The 17,249-nt window shown below is 41.8% G+C and overlaps 3 pseudogenes; 1 reads left to right on the forward strand and 2 right to left on the reverse strand.

Annotated features, from left to right (window-relative positions):
- Positions 1-869: 869 nt before the first annotated feature.
- On the reverse strand, positions 870-2,053 carry LOC144542840 (Ig kappa-b4 chain C region pseudogene; annotated as a pseudogene).
- A 4,403-nt stretch (positions 2,054-6,456) lies between these two features.
- LOC144542939 (immunoglobulin kappa variable 3-20 pseudogene) lies at positions 6,457-6,953 on the forward strand (annotated as a pseudogene).
- A 5,612-nt stretch (positions 6,954-12,565) lies between these two features.
- LOC144542841 (Ig kappa-b4 chain C region pseudogene) lies at positions 12,566-16,942 on the reverse strand (annotated as a pseudogene).
- Positions 16,943-17,249: the final 307 nt, after the last annotated feature.

Consider the following 17,249-nt stretch of genomic DNA (forward strand, 5'->3'; position numbering starts at 1 on the left):
AACTGAACAACATTCTGTTAGTGATCATTTTTCCTTTTAATTTCTAAGGAAGTCTTCCAGCTTTTACTTGGAAAGGGGGACACACCAAGGGTGTCTGTTGTCATCCTTTTTATTTGCCTCAGTGCTTGAGCGCTTTGCAGAGACAGAAGGATGAGATGTAAATATTTCAGGGGTCAAACCTTAAGTTCACACTCATGTTATATCCCTCTATGCTGACGATATCCTGCTTTTTATTTCTACTCCTGAGATGCTCTTACAACTTTTGTAGATTTATTACAAAGATTCAGCATATTTTCTGGATACACTATAAACTTGACACAGGCAGAGGCTTTACCAATAGGACACTTTAGTAATGAGGGATCATTGGGTTAAAACATTGGATTATCTATCTACGTGTAACCATAGAGAGAAATTTCCAAACAATACATGAGAGCAATTTTACTGCAGTCATGCAAAGAGTGATAAGAAATGGAAATGAAAATTGCCTCTTTTCATCTTAACATCCACACCTAGCTCCTGCCTATCTTTAGGATATCACAGGTAAACATAATCACTTTCATGTTTCTGTCACAGAGTTAATGAATAATATAAAAATAATATCCATGGAAACACAGCTGAGTTGGTAAACAGATCTTTATTGTCTTAACATATCAAGAATCATATCTGCGAGCATGAAAACATTACTTTTTTACTTTTTAAAGATGAAATGAGTCTGGTGAGAGAGAGAGAAAGAGAGGGAGAGAGAGAGAGAGAGAGAGAGAGCGAGAGAGAGAGAGAGAGAGAGAGAGAGAGAGAGAGACTACAGTGCTGAGTGCAGACTGAGAGCAGTAGCAGAGTAAAACCAGTAGCAGAAGTCCCACTGAGTCAGGTCAGGACTGGGAACACTGGTCTCTCCTCAGTGTCTCCGAGAGCGGAGACTGGGAGCCCTGGGTGGCCTCACAGGTCACAGAGCCCACCTTCCTCCACCGGTCCGCAGGGAGCCTCAGGGTGCTGCTCCAGCTGTAGCGGCCGTCCTTCTCCAGCACCCCGGGGCTCCTGCTCTCCTCCCAGCTGCTGCTGCTGCTGCTGCTGCCGTCCACCTTCCAGGCCAGCCTCCAGTCTGAGGGGAAGCCCTTGTTGGCCAGGCACATGAGCGTGGCCTTCCCCTGCTGCAGCTCCACGCTGGAGGGGGGCAGCACCGTCAGGGTGGGACGGACATCACCTAGGAGACACCGATCAGCTTATGAGTGTGAGAGTCCATTTTCCCCTTTAAGGACTTTCTGTCAGATGGTTTTTATGCTCCACCAGTCACTCACTCACACATTGTTTCACTTCCCTTTAAGAAGCCTCTCATGCATATCAGCACAGAAAGAGTCCTCATATGACCACGAATATATCAAACTACATAATAAAAGGAGAACAGATTTGGCTACATTTTAAAATTTCTCATTTAAATCAGCAAACATTTCTAACTGTATTTTAAATTAAATTGGAAACTGGAAAAATTGCAAACAAATTGGATTACAAATACATTTTTAAATAGGATTTTTTTCTTGAGGTTTGTTGAAACATAACTCTGTGTTTCTGTAAAGTATAAGCTAAAAACAAATCATGATCATAAAATTAGAAAATGTCGAAATAGCTTTTGAAACCGTACGCCTACTTGAAGCGACAAAATAAGACATTTGTCTACATTTTCAAATATTCACAAGTTGTCAACAATCATTTAAGTGAAAATTGAAGATTTAAAAGCAATTTTGGAAAGTAGTAATGTTTTTCATTCATCTTTTCTAAAGGTCAAGTTGTTGACTTTTCACAGTATGTCTACAATGTGTAAAAACAAAAGTGTAGTCAAGCAGCTGTAAGTTAGACTCCATGGTTAAGGAGAGAAACAGAGAAAAGAAAGCTAACTGTAAGTGATGTAAGTCAACACACTGGATATTTATATCTACTTCTAAAATTCAGACACAGGAATAAAAGCCTTAATAAATAATATGATGTTTAAAATTTGTGCAGAAACTTACTTCCAACATCCAGTCTGGTTCCTCCACCAAAAGTGTACCACAGTGATACAAACTCATTGAGCCGCCGTACAAAAACCTCTCACTCTAGAGAGACACGGCTCTCTCACTTTGTCAGACAAAACTAAAACTACAAGCCCTCAAGAAGCAACTTTATATTAATTGTTAGGAATACATACTTTCTCCTCTGGCCCAAGACTCATAATTATTAAATTGGCCATTTGGATTCATTTAATTAAATTGTCTGTTCATTGGTGAAAGGAATTTCTCATTTACAAAATACATATTAACATAGAAAATTAAATACATAGTTTCCTAAAATACACTGATTATGTAACAAATTAAAATGTAGCTCATGGATTCCGAAAAACATGAGATGGGTTACTTACTTCCAACATCCAGTCTGGTTCCTCCACCAAAAGTCAACCACAGTGATACAAACTCATTGAGCCGCCGTACAAAAACCTCTCACTCTAGAGAGACACGGCTCTCTCACTTTGACAACAACAAACTCACCGAAATCAGGCTGAATTTGTAAAACCTAGCTAGCTCATGTAATAACTAGCTAAATTATCACAAATAGCACAACATTCCAAAACTAATCATTTTTGGTTTGTATACTGTTAAATTTGTCTTGTAGTGATATTTATTTCTCTAGCAGTGAACTTAAACAAGACAAAATAAATTCTTGAAAAACACTTGTTTATAGACATCAAGCCAAATCTACATATTAATAACATTGGATATATTTATAATCAAGAGTTTGTTAAATTGATTGATCCATTTAGAAACAGCATCATCAGAGTAATCCAAGTCCCTGTTGGAGTCAGTCAGAGCATTTCCATAGAGAGCCACTTTGCATCAGCAGCACCATGCTCCAGTGCTCTGGGAGAGTTTATAGTCCTGAGAGTTGAACACTGGATGACTGACAGCTGTCCTTCATGACAACAGAAGCCACAGAAATCCTCCTCATCAAAACATGACTTTGATCTCCATCCTCATCTGGACTCTCCTCTGCTGCTGCTTCACAGGTAAAGTCCAGAGAATCAAACTCCTCTCCTCTATGAACATCCGTCCCTCTGAAATGAAGCGGAGAAAACGATGACGGTGGTTTATGTTTTTGTCTCTGTATCCTCAGAGTCCAGAGGCCAGGTCACAGTGACTCAGCCTGGAGCAGTGAGGTCTGCTCTGGGAGGCTCCGTCACCATCAGCTGTCGAACCAGTCCCAAGGTTTATGTTCATAGCAGCAACCACTATTTAGCCTGGTACCAACAGAGAGATGGAGAAACTCCTAAACTGCTCATTTACTGGGCTAATACTCGAGCATCAGGGATTCCAGGTCGTTTTACAGGCAGTGGATCAGGGACTGACTTCACTCTGACCATCAGTGGAGTCCAGGCTGAAGATGCAGCAGTTTACTACTGTCAGAGTTTCCACTATATCAACAGTCAGGATCTGTTCACACAGTGATAAAGCGTCGTACAAAAACCTCCCTCAGTCAGACTGAACTGACTGCTGCAGCTGGAAGCTACTGCAGGAACTGATACAGTTCACTGAGGACACACACACACACACACACACACACACACACACACACACACAATTGAGAATTGATGATGTGGTTCATAGTGTCTCTACCAGTTTTCCTTCTGAAGTTAAAACAGCCCACCTCCCACCTCAACAACCTGAAAGTTCCCCCAAATGAAGAGGACAGTTCCAGTGAAGAAGCCCAATCAGACCCATTAAAAGCACAACAACATCTAGCAAAGTAAGCTGTCCTGATGCCGACCCCCAAACCACTGCTGAATGATCCAAACAGCTTATCCACGCTGGTCCTGGAATATCTGGACTGTCAGGATCCAAACAGATCAGGAGGATCATTCAGTCAACTGGATCAGGAAGCCTTATTTAGATAGAGGAAAGTCAAGAGAGTCTTTACATTGTCATCTCAGATAAAGGCAGAATGGTAGACTGTTTCAATAAGCATTTTGTTAGGGTTGGTCATGCCTTTGTAGCTGCCACGCTCACTCCTACTGTCAGCCCTGCTGACTCAGTTTCGAGCACTGGTCCTCTCCCCCCAGACACCCTCCACTTCTCCTTCCAGCCAGTGTAGGAGAATGAGGTGCTTGGGGAGCTGCTCAAACTGGATCCTTATAAATCAGCTGGGCTGGATGCTCTAGACCCTTTCTTCTTGAAGTTAGCGGCTCATATTATCTCAACTCCCATCACCTGTCTGTTCAACCTCTCCCTGCAGACCTATGAATTCCCCCAGGACTGGAAATCTGCTGCTGTCATCCCACTCTTCAAGGGAAGTGACAAGTTAGACCTCAGTAGTTACAGGCCCATATCCATCTTGCCTTGCCTCTCCAAAGTTGTTGAGAAATTGGTGAACAAACAGCTCACCCACCACCTGGAGTCCCACAGTATTCTCACCATCATGCAGTCTGGCTTTAGAACCGGCTATGGGTGTGTCTCTGCAACACTTAAAGTGTTAAACGACATCATATGTGCCATCGACAACAAAGAGTACTGTGTGGCTGTATTTATTGACTTGCAAAGGCTTTTGATTCTGTGGACCACTGTATCCTGCTTGACAGGCTCAAGGACATAGGATTCACAGAGGAATGTCTGGCATGGTTCAACAGCTACTTCTCTGGTCGTGTACAGTCTGTGAGAGCTGAGGGTTTCCTGTCTGACCCACTGTCCCTGTCCATGGGTGTCCCTCAGGGGTCCATTCTAGGTCCAACCCTATTCAAGATCTACATAAATAATGTTGCTCATGCTGCTGGCAGCTCTCACATCCACCTGTATGCTGACGACACCATTTTGTACACATCCAGCCCCTCCCTGAACACTGCCCTGACTTCCCTGCAGCACAGCTTCAACAGTATCCAATACGCCTTCTCCAACCTTCACCTTCTCCTAAATACTAAAAAAACAAAATGCATGGTCTTCAACCGGAACCTACCCCAAGTCGCCTGCCCCCTCAAAATCTCCTCCCTGGATGGGTCAGAACTTGAATTCGTCAACTCCTATAAATACCTGGGTATCTGGCTCGACAGTTCACTCTCCTTTCAAACTCACATCAACACGCTGCTCTCCAAAGTCAGAGCAAGAATTGGTTTCCTGTACCGTAATAAAGCATCTTTCACCCATTCTGCAAAGCACACCCTGGTTAAGATGACCATTCTCCCAATCCTGGATTATGGCGACTTAATCTACAGGATTGCCCCCAAAAACCTTCTCAATAAACTGGACGTCATCTACCACACTGCCATCCGCTTTGTCACCGGTGCCCCTTTCAACATTCATCACTGTAACCTGTATTCTCTAGTCAACTGGTCATCACTCCATACCAGGCGACAAATCCACTGGTATCAGTTCATTTATAAAACTATCACTGGCAAAACCCCCCCATACCTCCGCTCACTACTCAATATCTCCATCAGTAACTGCAATTTACGTTCTGGCAAATTCATTATTATGGTCATTCCTAAAGTCCGCACCTCCTTTGGTCTTCACTCATTCCAGTTTGCCGCTCCTAGTGACTGGAATGAGTTGCAAAAGATGCTAAAACTCCACACCTTCATTCCGTTACCCTCCTTTAATAACTCATTACAAGCGATAGTTTCTGATCACTGCACCTGCTTTTGACTTCTGGTCCATAGTACATAGATTGTTGTTGTTGTATATACTGTATATATTGTGATGTCTTAAATTTGTCTAATGTTGTTATGTACTTGCTGTATTTATGTGTTAATGTCTTGCACCGTCTTGCCTTCTGTTTCTGCCTCTTGGCCAGGTCGTCATTGTAAATGAGAATTGGTTCTCAACTGACTTATCTGGTTAAATAAAGGTGAAGTCTTTTTCTTGAAGGAAGGGAATAGTTGGGTGAACACATGTATCTATTGTACAGACACTGAGTCAGGCCAGAAGAGGGGAATGTGGTGTCAGACTGTAGAAGGAAACCTTGGCATCAGAAAATAAAGACAAGCCACTGGAAATACAGACAAGCACCAAGAACAAGGAAACTCCTGAGGAAATGAGGGAAACGTAATATACTGAAAGCAGGTTGGGATATTTTACTGACATGGACTGATAATAAATAATATTAAACTTCATTGAATATCACTTTTTAAGACAATTATATAGACAAACAACGACTCAAAACCATTTAGATGAACAATAAAAAGCCCAGGATTTAATAAAAATATAATTGTCATTGGATGCATTGTTAATCAAGAGTTTGTTAAATTAATTGATCCATTTAGAAACAGCATCATCAGAGTAATCCAAGTCCCTGTTGGAGTCAGTCAGAGCATTTCCATAGAGAGCCACTTTGCATCAGCAGCACCATGCTCCAGTGCTCTGGGAGAGTTTATAGTCCTGAGAGTTGAACACTGGATGACTGACAGCTGTCCTTCATGACAACAGAAGCCACAGAAATCCTCCTCATCAAAACATGACTTTGATCTCCATCCTCATCTGGACTCTCCTCTGCTGCTGCTTCACAGGTAAAGTCCAGAGAATCAAACTCCTCTCCTCTATGAACATCCGTCCCTCTGAAATGAAGCGGAGAAAACCATGACGGTGGTTTATGTTTTTGTCTCTGTATCCTCAGAGTCCAGAGGCCAGGTCACAGTGACTCAGCCTGGAGCAGTGAGGTCTGCTCCGGGAGGCTCCGTCACCATCAGCTGTCGAACCAGTCCAGAGGTTTATGTTCATAGCAGCTACCACCGTTTAGCCTGGTACCAACAGAGAGATGGAGAAACTCCTAAACTTCTCATTTACAATGCTAAAAGTCGAGCATCAGGGGTTCCAGATCGTTTTACAGGCAGTGGATCAGGGACTGACTTCACTCTGACCATCAGTGGAGTCCAGGCTGAAGATGCAGCAGTTTACTACTGTCAGAGTGGTCACATTATCAACAGTCAAGCTCTGTTCACACAGTGATAAAGCATCATACAAAAACCTCCCTCAGTCAGACTGAACTGCCTGCTGCAGCTGGAAGCTACTGCAGGAACTGATACAGTTCACTGAGGACACACACACACACACACACACACACACATGCATCGTTGGTGAGAATTCATAATGTTGTTCATAGTGTTTCTACCAGTTTGCCTTCTGAACTTTAAACAGCCCACTATTAAAACTAACTAATTCCCGTACTGATTGGCTAAACTTTCGCACAGATAGAAATCAGAAATCCAAATCAGATCTTTTAACCACCACCAAACACTTAAATGATCCCAAAAACTTCTGGAAGATTGTTAAATCTTTATCTCTGTCTAGTAATAATAATCTTCCATTTGAGATTTCACTTGGATCATCACAGTCTGACACATATAAATCTTATATGGTGAATCATTTTAATCAGCACTTTGTTGAATCCTGTTCTCTTTTTGAGTGAACTGCTTTCTCCCAGTCTTTTGTTCGCCCTATGGCAAAAGAAAACAATGGTGCATTTAATTTTAAACCTTTTACCTGTGCTGAGGTGCTCAAGGCCCTCCGCGCAATTGATGGTGGCAAATCCTCTGGTGCTGACATGCTTGAACCTAGTCTGTTAAAAACTGTGGCTGATATAATTGCAATGTCCCTAACTCACATTTTCAATTTTTCAATCCAAACAAACACGATGCCTTCTATCTGGAAAATGGCTGACGTTCTACCACTGCACAGAGGTAGTGATCCTTCAAATTTGAATAACTACAGACCCATTTCTGAATTACCTGCCCTGACAAAAACCCTTGAGAGCCTTATAAACTCTCAGTTGAAATAATATTCTCAATAAGCACCAATTAGGTTTTAGAGCGGGCCACAGCCCCATGTCAGCTATCATGAATGTTGTTAATGATGTGACAATAAACAGCACTATGCTTGTCTCTTTGTTGACCTGTCCTGGCTTTTGACACAGTTGACCATCAAACTCTCCTCAATAGACTGTACGATGTTGGGCTGAGTTCCAGTGTGGTTGGCTAACAGGAAGCAGTGTGTCTCAGTCGATGGTCTGAAATCCACTTTTTTAAATGTTAAAAATGGTGTTCCCCAGGGCTCGATCCTGGCTCCCATCCTCTTCAGTATTTATATAAACAAACTTGATGATGGCATTGCGGACACAAAAGCTAACTTTTATGCAGATGACGCTGTTCTTTATTATATTGCCCCCTCTTTAGACAGTGCTCTATCTAAACTCCAGTCTGCTTTCAACACCCTGCAGGAAAATCCGACTTATGCTGAATTCTGACAAGACCAAACTTATGACTTTTTCCCGCACTAAATCTCTTACTCCCACAACTCACCCCATTATGGCTGCAAATAACATGCAAATTGAACATGTTACAAGCTACAGGTACCTGGGAGTCTGTCTGGATAAGGATCTTAATTTCAAAGAGCACATCAGCAAATTGACAAAAAAAACTCATAAGTCAAGCTTGGTTTCTTTTTTCAAAACAAATCCTGCTTTTCTCAAAACGCCAGGCAAAGACTAGTTTCCTCTACCTTCATACCAGTTTTAGATTACCGTAATATTATTTATATGCATGCCCCACTGTTATGACCCAGTGGGGGTCATGTATGCTGGCATGTTCTGTAGTATGTATGTATGTATGTATGTCGGCATATTCTGTTTTCTCTCTCTCTCTCCCTCTCTGTGCCCTCTCTGGAGTGTGGGTAATTGCTTGCAGGTGGGGGTTTTGCTATTGGATGACCCGGGTGATTGGAGGGGTGTGTCCTGTGTACTGATTGGCCTGCGGATGACAGCTCCAGGGATATAAAGGCAGAGGACAGCTGATACTGTGGGCTCTCTCTTCTTCCCTGCTCCCAACCAGCCAGACCACGTTGTGATACAGCTGCTGAGTTTGTAACTAAGCTCCAGTAACTTGTTGCAGTATTTAAGGACCTTGAGTTATTTGTAAATACCTATTCCAGTAGCAGCTCCAGGCCTGTAGGGGTGGCTAGCCTTTTTGTTGAAGTACTCTGTTTTCTCATGTTTTGTTTAGAGAGTTAGGTTAGCTACCTATGTTCTTTTGTTTCCCTGGAAAATACATTTTGAATCTCAATGGGACTTCCTGGTAAAATAAAGGCTAAATAAAAAAAAAAGAAAAAAGCACAACAACATCTAGCAAAGTAAGCTGTCCTGATGCTGACCCCCAAACCACTGCTGAATGATCCAAACAGCTTATCCACGCTGGTCCTGGAATATCTGGACTGTCAGGATCCAAACACATCAGGAGGATCATTCAGTCAACTGGATCAGGAAGCCTTATTTAGATAGAGGAAAGTCAAGAGAGTCTTTTTCTTGAAGGAAGGGAATAGTTGGGTGAACACATGTATCTGTTGTACAGACACTGAGTCAGGCCAGAAGAGGGGAATGTGGTGTAAAGCGCATTTTATACTTTTTGCCGGTGATTGTCATCACGTCTGCTTCCTTTTTTTCTCTTCTTCTATGTTTTGTTTTGGTGTGATATGATTTTTTTTAAAACACTGCCACCCTGTGTAACGAATTTCAACATTATGCTCCGCACACATCAAACAGAAATATAAAAACTTGAATGTAAGTTATGCCACGGTCTTTACATTTGCACTTTACATTAACCTTGGCATCAGAAAATAAAGCCAAGCAACTGGAAATACAGACAAGCACCAAGAACAAGGAAATGAGGGAAACTAAATATATTGAAAACAAGATGGGGCATTTCACTGACATGGTTTGTAATAATTAAAATTTAAAGGACAGCACTTTTATAAGCAGAGTTATAGACAAAATAACAAAGAACCAAAAACATTAAGATGAACGATGATGAAGAATATGCCAGGATTGAATTAAAAACAGGATTATACAGGAATCATACATACAAAAACAAGAGGAATGGGTGAAAACAAATGACATTAAAAGCCTGTGTGTAATAAATAGTTTTTCTATCTTTTTCTAAATAGTCAATGCTCCCAGCACTGAGGGGGAAACACCATGATATGCTCAGGACAGCTACAGTTCACTGACTCTGTGTGTGTGTGTGTGTGTGTGTGTGTGTGTGTTTGCATATCAGTCCTGCCTCTCTGCTCTCCACCCGTTAAGAGGCCAGTGTTGATCAGTGGCTGTCCAGGCCTTTCAGAGCCACTGACACGCCGGCAGCACAATGATGATGTCACAGATTCTACTGCTGGGCACCCTGGGGCTCCTTGTTCAGGGTGAGACTCTCTTCTGAAAACTTTGCTTCAGGATGCAACCAGGTTTACCAGAATGATGTTCTGCTATGATGGAGAAACACTGAAACAACCAGCATTTACCTTCTTCCATCTATTCTCCATGTTAAAGAAATTATACTCTTCTGTTTTGATATTGATCATCTTTCTCCAAGCTGTATTTGTCTCAATAACCCTTCTCCTCTTTTTCATATTTTTCAGATTCAACAGGAGAAATCATTGTGACTCAGTCTCCTGAATCTCAGTCTGTTGAACCAGGACAGACTGTCTCTATCAGATGTAAAGCCAGTACAAGTATTAGTAACAACCTCCAGTGGTACCTTCAGAAACCTGGAGAAACTCCTAAACTTCTGATTTATTATGCTACAACCCGTCAGTCTGGGGTTTCAGATCGTTTTAGTGGGAGTGGATCTGGGACTGACTTCACTCTGACCATCAGTGGAGTCCAGACTGAAGATACAGGAGTTTACTACTGTCAGCAGTGTAACAGCTGGCCGTTCACACAGTGATACAACGTCGTACAAAAACCTCCCTCAGCTGGAGAGGAACTGATCTGACTCAACAGCTGCAGAGAAACTAAAACAACAATGGTTTGTCCAAAAAGACAGTTTATAATAGGATATAATAATCATGTTTTCATCATGAAAACATTCTTTTTAATGTTGTTTTAATGATTATGTTGATGAAACAGGGTTTGAAACAGGATCACTGTTACAGCGAATCTAACTTTATTCAAAGTCAGAGTTAAACACATTTTAAGTATAGAATTTCAACTGTCATAAAACAAGATATTTTAATACAAATTATGAAACATTGATACTTTATTTGAAATTTTAGAGGATTTTCATTTTTTAACTATGTTCAACTTCAAACATACTGAGTATTTTTCAGACAAACTCAACAATATCAAACTCTGCAGAATTACAAAAACAAAAGATCACAAAAGATCATTTAATGCATAGTTTTAATCAGATTAATACTGATTTCAATATAGGAGTTTTTTAGTCAAATGAACTGAGTACCTTTTATTCCAAAAGACTCCACAAACTCAAACTCATTACAATTCTCCAACAACAGAAAAGACTATTTAATTCATTGTGTTATTCAATATTATTTCTATGTATTATATTTTAATACAAACATACTGAGAGTCCTTTAGCAAAACAATTCTCACAAGCTGACAGTTGATGTAATTTCCAGTGAACCAAAATGCAATTAATTTGACATTATTTATGAAGTAGATATGTATTTTATTGGCTGTGTTTCTAAGCATATCCATCCATCTCTGTTGGTCTTTGACCTCTCCATGCTGACCTCCAACCTGTTGAAAGTCAATTTTACAACCATTCAGCTGTTCCTTCCTCACCCTCTTAAACCAAGACTGGGAAGACTGGGAAGACTGGTTCAGTCCAAACACAAACACACACGAGACTTGTTGTTCTCCATTCAGCCTCAAGTCAGAAATGTGAACAACATTCTGTCAATGATGATGTTTCCTTTGAATTTTTAGGGAAGACTTCATGAAATGGATATAATTACTACATCATGTCCCCCAGGCCTCAGTATTTACAAATGGGTTACAATCTTCTAGCTTTTACTTGGACAGGGGGAAACATCAAGGGTTTCCTTTGTCACCACATGTTTTTGCCTCAGTGCTTGAACCCTTTGCAGAGACAGAACACTGACATGTAAATATTTCAGGGGTCAAAACTGGAGACCACACTCAAGTTATATCACTTTATGCTGATGATATCCTGCTTTTTATTTCTAATCCTGAAATTTCTCATACTACGTTTGTAGATTTATTACAAAGATTCAGCATATTTTCTGGATACAGTATAAACGTGAAAACATCCGAAGCCTTACCAATAGGACACTTAAAACATAGGCGATGTAGGTGTAACCATACAGAGAAATTTGCAAACAATAAATGAGAGTAATGATGAAAATGGTCTCCTTTCATCCTTACATCCACACCGAGCTCCTGCCTATCTTTAGGAAACCACTGGTAAACACAATCACTGTCATGTTGCACTCACAGAGTTAATGAATGTGTGACAATATATTACATAATCCCATAATTTCTTCTTAAATCATCACCAATATTTATAAAATCCTAGTCACTTTACCCTGAGACAAGCTAAGGCTCTGTGAATTTAATTGAACCACTGTTACCAATAAGACAGCATCATAAGACATCTGTTATTGTTATGATAATATCCATGGAAACACAACTGATTTGGTGAAAAGATCTTTATTGTCTTAACATATCAAGAATATCAGCATTACTGTGAGCATGAAAACTTTTTAAAGATTTAACGATTCTGGTGAGACAGACAGAGAGAGAGAGAGGGAGAGAGGGAGGGAGAGAGAGAGAGAGAGAGAGAGAGAGAGAGACTACAGTGCTGAGTGCAGACTGAGAGCAGTAGCAGAGTAAAACCAGTAGCAGAAGTCCCAGTGAGTCAGGTCAGGACTGGGAACACCGGTCTCTCCTCAGTGTCTCCGAGAGCGGAGACTGGGAGCCCTGGGTGGCCTCACAGGTCACAGAGCCCACCTTCCTCCACCGGTCCGCAGTGAGCCTCAGGGTGCTGCTCCAGCTGTAGCGGCCGTCCTTCTCCAGCACCCCGGGGCTCCTGCTCTCCTCCCAGCTGCTGCTGCTGCTGCTGCTGCCGTCCACCTTCCAGGCCAGCCTCCAGTCTGAGGGGAAGCCCTTGTTGGCCAGGCACATGAGCGTGGCCTTCCCCTGCTGCAGCTCCACGCTGGAGGGGGGCAGCACCGTCAGGGTGGGACGGACATCACCTAGGAGACACCGATCAGCTTAGAGGACAGGAAGGCTGCGGCTGTCAATCAATCACCGGGCGGTTTGACACCTTTACTGTGTGAGAGTGGATTTTCCCCTTTAAGGACTTTCTGTCAGATGGTTTTTATGCTCCACCAGTCACTCACTCACACATTGTTTCACTTCCCTTTAAGAAGCCTCTCATGCATATCAGCACAGAAAGAGTCCTCATATGACCACGAATATATCAAACTACAGTGGAAATAAATTTGTCTGCATTTTGAAAATTTCCTCTAAATTTTCAAATCTTCTTTAACTGTACTTCATATAAAAAATGAGGTGGAAAAATATAAAGGAATCAGATTACCAATACATTTTCAGATTTTCTATGATTCGGTTGAAATAATGTTTACATCATGGTCAAAATAGAAATGTATACTAACACATGGATTGTGTTGAAGAAAACTGTAAAAAAGCAACAGTGAGTTAGATTTAATGGTTTTGTATAGAAAAATTCAAAATGAAATGGCTACCATAACATAACTACCATACAATGGTGTTCATCAAAACAGATTTAAAACATCAATTAGAATTAGCAAACTGTCAAAATAATGTTCAAGTAGGCTACATTTGAAAGCGTGAGATTTGGCTACATTTTCAAATTTTCTTCTATATCGAAACGCTTGTTAGTTTAGTTTTAATTTGATTTACATTTATGGTAAAACTGGGAAATTAAAAAGGAATCTGCCAACCCATTTCAAAAATAGTATTTTTTTTCTAAAACCTTTTCTAAAGCTCAAACTGTTGACTTTTGACAGTCCAACAATGTGTAAAGACAAGTGCAGTAAAGCAGCTGTAAGTTAGACTCCAAGGTTAAGTAGAGAAACAGAGAAAAGAAAAGGAGACTATAAGTCACAAGATATTTATATCGACTTCTAAAATTCAGACACAGGAATTAAAGTATTAATAAATTATATGATGTTTAAAATTTGTGCAGAAACTTACTTCCAACATCCAGTCTGGTTCCTCCACCAAAAGTCAACCACAGTGATACAAACTCATTGAGCCGCCGTACAGAAACCTCTCACTCTAGAGAGACACGGCTCTCTCACTTTGACAACAACAAACTCACCAAAATCACTCTCAGTTTGTAAAGCTTTAGCTAACTGATGTAATAACTAGATAAACTATCAAATTATGCGACAAAGTTCCAACATTAATAGTTTTTCATTTATTGTCTATTTTATCTTCTAGTGATACTGATTTCTCTAGCAGTAAACTAAAAAATGACATGAGATATCGTTTAAGAAAATTTGTTTATAGACATCAAGCCAAATATACACATTAATTAGATAAATTGTTAATGAGAGTTTGTCAAATTGATTGATCCATTTAGAAACAGCATCATCAGAGTAATCCAAGTCCCTGTTGGAGTCAGTCAGAGCATTTCCATAGAGAGCCACTTTGCATCAGCAGCACCATGCTCCAGTGCTCTGGGAGAGTTTATAGTCCTGAGAGTTGAACACTGGATGACTGACAGCTGTCCTTCATGACAACAGAAGCCACAGAAATCCTCCTCATCAAAACATGACTTTGATCTCCATCCTCATCTGGACTCTCCTCTGCTGCTGCTTCACAGGTAAAGTCCAGAGAATCAAACTCCTCTCCTCTATGAACATCCGTCCCTCTGAAATGAAGCGGAGAAAACGATGACGGTGGTTTATGTTTTTGTCTCTGTATCCTCAGAGTCCAGAGGCCAGGTCACAGTGACTCAGCCTGGAGCAGTGAGGTCTGCTCCGGGAGGCTCCATCACCATCAGCTGTCGTACCAATCCTGCTGTATACTATGATGGTGACCACTATTTAGCCTGGTACCAACAGAGAGATGGACAAAATCCTAAACTCCTCATTTACTATGCTAATCAGCGAGCATCAGGGATTCCAGGTCGTTTTACAGGCAGTGGATCAGGGACTGACTTCACTCTGACCATCAGTGGAGTCCAGGCTGAAGATGCAGCAGTTTACTACTGTCAGAGTTACCACTATATCAACAGTCAGCATCTGTTCACACAGTGATAAAGCGTCGTACAAAAACCTCCCTCAGTCAGACTGAACTGACTGCTGCAGCTGGAAGCTACTGCAGGAACTGATACAGTTCACTGAGGACACACACACACACACACACACACACAGACACACTGTCACTACCAGTTTTCCTTCTGAAGTTAAAACAGCCCACCTCCCACCTCAACAACCTGAAAGTTCCCCCAAATGAAGAGGACAGTTCCAGTGAAGAAGTCCAATCAGACCCATTAAAAGCACAACAACATCTAGCAAAGTAAGCCGTCCTGATGCCGACCCCCAAACCACTGCTGAATGATCCAAACAGCTTATCCACGCTGGTCCTGGAATATCTGGACTGTCAGGATCCAAACAGATCAGGAGGATCATTCAGTCAACTGGATCAGGAAGCCTTATTTAGATAGAGGAAAGTCAAGAGAGTCTTTTTCTTGAAGGAAGGGAATAGTTGGGTGAACACATGTATCTATTGTACAGACACTGAGTCAGGCCAGAAGAGGGGAATGTGGTGTCAGACTGTAGAAGGAAACCTTGGCATCAGAAAATAAAGACAAGCCACTGGAAATACAGACAAGCACCAAGAACAAGGAAACTCCTGAGGAAATGAGGGAAACTAAATATACTGAAAACAGGTTGGGGCATTTTACTGATATGGTTTAATAATAATTAAAATTTAATGAAAACCACTTTTAAATACAGCGATACAACAATGAACCAAAACCATTAAGATGAATGATGAAGATTCCAGGATATAATAAAAATAGGATTATAGAAGAATCATACAGGAAAAAACAAGAGGAATAGGTGAAACCAAATGACATTAAAAGCCTGTGTGTAATAAATAGTGTTTCTATCCTGATGGGAGTGTGGGAGTGGTCTCTTCTAGGATGACAACGCTCTGACACTTTATTAAAACCTTCTATTAATCTCATGAACATGAGGATCATTTAAATAGTCAATGCTCCCAGCACTGAGGGGGAAACACCATGATATGCTCAGGACAGCTACAGTTCACTGACTCTGTGTGTGTGTGTGTGTGTGTGTGTGTGTGTTTGCATATCTGTCCTGCCTCTGCTCTCCACCCGTTAAAGGCCCCTGACACACCAGGGTCAGGCCGTCGGTAAGCGTCTGTGTCCCTAGTTTTTGCGGTGTGTCCCGCACCGCTGGCACTAGTCGGACCCCTGTTGGCGGCTTTTCGGCCGATTGAGCGTGTTGAATCGGCGGCGGAGCCCGTCGGTGAGAGAGATCACTCTGATTGGCACGAGAAGAGAAACGGAAGTGATGAAAGCAAGCAAACGACAAAGTCAAGAGGGCACACACAGAAGGCTCTTCTCCATTCTCCATCTCTATTCCAATACGCAAATATTTTCACAACGACATGGCCGTCTGGAATGAAGAAACTGAAGACCAACTGATCAGCATGATTCAGGAGAGGCCAGCTCTGTACGACATTACAGAACAACCTGCTGGTATGGAGAGTTATTTCCCCTCACGCAGGTGCAGTACGTACGTGCTAGTTGGCCGTTGGCTGTAGTCTTTGCGGTGTGTTCAAGTGCAACTTTTTGGACCAGACACAGGCGAGGTGAGGCGACGCAACAGTCGGCCTTCCTCGCCGCTAGTTCTTTGATGCCGGTTTGTTGTGTCAGGGCCTTAAAGGGTAACTTCGGTATTTTTCAACCTGGACCCTATTTTCCCAACTTTTTGTGTCTAAGTGACTAATGGGGACAACAATTTTTGAAATTGGTCCAGTATTGAGCAAGATCGCGTCAGCCGGCAGCCACGAAATGGGCTGCAATGTAATCCGACGGGGCAATTGTGAACCGTTAATGTACGTCCACGGCGGGGAGGCGACGGGGCGGCTCGCCTGGTAAAGGGACCATTTCCCCGGTGGAGGACACTGCTGCCGGGCTCAGGGTAAGTAACAGTAGCCTCGGTAGTCCGGTAATCTCCCCGCTGGATGGCCGTTATGGTCCCTGAAAGTTGTATCGTGGTTTTGTCTAGAGAGTTGGACCGACTTGTTGGCCCCGGTCTTGGTTAAAACAGTGAATTAACGGAGCCAAATTAACGGAGCCAAAAGCTTGGTAAATACATGATGCATTGTAGTTTACTCTTTCTATAGGCTGGTGTTGTGTTTTTTAAGCGTAGGCTTTATTGTGAAATAGGCTATAAGCCTATAAGACTTGGTTA

This window comes from Centroberyx gerrardi, chromosome 19 (genome assembly GCF_048128805.1).
Source record: "Centroberyx gerrardi isolate f3 chromosome 19, fCenGer3.hap1.cur.20231027, whole genome shotgun sequence".
NCBI lineage: Eukaryota > Metazoa > Chordata > Actinopteri > Beryciformes > Berycidae > Centroberyx > Centroberyx gerrardi.